At 44.5% G+C, this 3,134-nt stretch overlaps 1 long non-coding RNA gene across 1 annotated transcript; it reads left to right on the top strand.

The window, feature by feature from the left end:
* The first annotated feature begins 962 nt into the window (after nt 1–962).
* Nucleotides 963–2,896, top strand: LOC131838099 (uncharacterized). Its single transcript, XR_009356472.1, has 3 exons — nt 963–990; nt 1,586–1,671; nt 2,647–2,896. It is a non-coding gene; the product is annotated as an uncharacterized LOC131838099 (long non-coding RNA).
* The last annotated feature ends 238 nt before the right edge of the window (nt 2,897–3,134 follow it).

Here is a 3,134-nt window from a genome sequence, read left to right as displayed (position 1 = left end):
AGCAGAGCCTTGCTTAGAAAGGTCCCAGCTAGTGCACAAGGACTCCAAGAGCTCCGAAAATAGCCCGGACCTCCTGACTGCACACCTCTCCCCATCTACCTTTTCTCAGCCCTGAGTGAGAAAATCAGTCCCCTTATCAATTAGCTCAAGAGCACGGGTTCTGGAGCCAGGCCAGTGGGGGTTACAATTCTGACATATGTGGCTGCCTGATCTTAGGCAAATTTCTTTCTCTCTCTGAGCATGCATTTCTGACTTTGTACAACAGTGAAAACACTGAACCCATAGTATCGTGATGAAATGATTAATGCGCAGCTCTTACCATGGTCCCTGCACACTGACGCGCTCAATAAAAGGGCTGTCTTTGCTTTGGGTATTCGTTTGACTTGCTACTTCTTGTGGACGTGTTTTAAGTGCACCTTCTGTTTGTGCTTCTTGGTGGGACAGAAAAAGAGCAGACAGCAAGACAGTGTGGTATGTGATTCTCTTCTGTGTCTGGGACTCTCCGGCACTGTGTTCTTTCAGAATTTATGTCTCTCTAAGAAGGCGAAAGGGCAAGTGGTAATGGCTAAAAGAGTCAGGAACAGATGAAGAAGGTAAAAGGGGTGACAGAAATTATGGTAAACACTTTGTCTTTATCCCTAGTCACTTTCACATAAATGCGATTCAAATGATTTGCTACAAGAAATTATATCTTCACAGGTGTGAAGGGTTGAAATAAAAAAAGGAAAATCAATATGGCACAAAGAAATCAAAATGACTGTCTTTTTAAAAAATTATTATTATTAATTTCCTACACCCAGTGTCACCAAGGAAGAGACCTGCCCAGCCTAGCTTTTCCTGACGAATGTGTGGATGTGTAGCCATTTCTGCTGGTGCATTTTTAAGTAGAGCTGCAGGGGATGTCATGTGTTGCAGTAATTGCCATGGAAACCATTGTTGTGGAATGAATAGGAGAGGTTTTAAATCCTTGGTAATGAGCCCGAGAACTAAGTAGGTCTTCATGTTTAACTTGTTTGGAAGTGGTTCATATTTCACGCAGAGATATTGGAGGCAAAATGTGGGGGGGGGGGGAGGCCGAAGAATAAGAGAGAGGAAGTTTCTAAAAAAATGTGAATAAACTAACCTAATATGCTACACTTCTACTAGGACTTTTAATAGAAAAACACCAATGATGCATAGTATCAAGCTCCAAGCCTTGAGCAACACTCTTGCCTATTGAACGGAGTAATTTTGATATACTTCCACCGAAATCAACATTCAGTTCACCTTGCACAAACCTCAGCAATGCAAGGGAGAATGTAAAGATTTTTAAGGCAATGAATTATCAGGTTTATGTGGATTGGGAGATCCTTGAAAAGGAGGGCCGAGCTCTGTCACCTTTGTATGCCCCCATGTTGTATGACGTACTATGACAGAATAGACCGATTCAATATGTGTCTTCCATTCGAATGGTGATTTAAGGAATGACCAGTAACTAAGGGATTCCCACCTTGGCCAACAGCCATTTATGAGGATCTCTTTTCTTCCTTTCATGTTCATGGTTCTATAATGGCACCCTCTTCTGGCACCTTCTCTCTTACCCAAGACTTTTTCAGGCTGGGTGCCCTCGAGGCAGAACCGGTGATAGAAGCATTGGAAGAGACAAGAAACAATGGATAAAGGACCAGAAGGGTAAGCTTTCTCTTTCCCAGTGGCAAGGAACTCCCCAACCAGCTCTTTTCCCTCAGCCGGAGACACTGGGGCATACATGCATGGGTTTGGGGATATAAGCTGCTCCCTGAATATTTGTATGGTAAAGGGAATTGGGACACACTACCCCAAAATATGCCACTTTGGTGTAAGAACTATTTTGATCTGGAGGCATTTGAGTTTCTGAAATCTCTTATCTTCCTGAAAGCAGAGCCTCCCCTCAAAATTCAACGGTCATAAATCCCCTCCACAGGCAACTGTGCTCTCTCCCGGCACCGCACCCAGACCCTGCCACACACCAGCACACCGCCCATCACTCCTCCTAAGGGTCCACTGATCTTTCCAGACAGTCCCAGGCTCTCCCGTACGTGCTCTTCTCCTCCTCCCTCTCCCTGCTAAGTTAGGTGCACCGACCCCACGTCCGACCCTCCTTTGAGTTGCTGAGGGCTGGGCGCCATGTGGATGCAGGAGGCCCCGTTAATAAGCTGCTGTTTTTCTCTTGTTGATCTGCTTTCGTCAGACCGTTGACAGGGCCTGGCTGGAGAACCCAGTAAGGTGGAATGAAAATAATTTTTCCTCCCTCCCCTACGATGTTAACTTTGTCATTCTTGGCAGAGTTTACGGGAGAAAAGAGGGCGGTGATGAAGAAGGGCCCTAGTGAGAAGTCTTCACAGTCTGCCTCTTTATCTTTGTTACTAGTGCTTAGAAAGTGTTAGAAAGGCTTCCTAAAGGTTCAGGGCTGGAGAGCAAGCAGGAGAGCATCCTTGGCTGAAAGAACCATGATGACAGGGGAGGACAAGATGAGAAGTCAACATCTGACCCAGAAATTAAAAGAAAGGAAATGAGAAAGGAAGGGTAGGGAAAGAAGGAAGAAAAGAACCCTAGCTTGGGAAGCTTGAAGGCTCAAAGCTTGTAGTTCCTGTGGGTAACCTAACCAACGAGAATCTTTCCTTTCAGCTGATCATATGCCGGTATTCTACGGAAAACACTGTACGGTCTCTAAAATGAACGTTCAGCCTACGTGTGGGTATTAGATCTGCCATTGCTTGCTGCAAATTACTTCACTTCCTGAAGTTTCATCCTCCTTAAATGGAGCCAGTGGATAATTAAATACACCACCAACAAAATTATTGTGGAGATTAAATACAATGATATATGTACCTTTTCAGAAAAGTGCTAAAACGTAGGAGTTTCAATAAAAAGTAAGTGATCGATAAAAGTCACTGAGTATGATTATTCATCTCGACTTGCACAGACCTGCTCCCTCTTAGTCTTCACTTGAATTAGAAACCCAGACCTGGCTGCAGCGTCATCATTCACAGTTTTCTATTGGGAATCTGCTTTCCCTCCTTACTCTACAGACACTTCGGGGTGAATGGAGAGAGGCAAGATGCCAGAGGGAAAGAGTGCTGTTTTAGTGCTATTTTAGACTATTACAGCTGGAA

The sequence above is a fragment of the Mustela lutreola genome, chromosome 8, assembly GCF_030435805.1.
Source record: "Mustela lutreola isolate mMusLut2 chromosome 8, mMusLut2.pri, whole genome shotgun sequence".
NCBI classification, from domain to species: domain Eukaryota; kingdom Metazoa; phylum Chordata; class Mammalia; order Carnivora; family Mustelidae; genus Mustela; species Mustela lutreola.
This window is presented reverse-complemented; position numbering and strand designations above follow the sequence as displayed.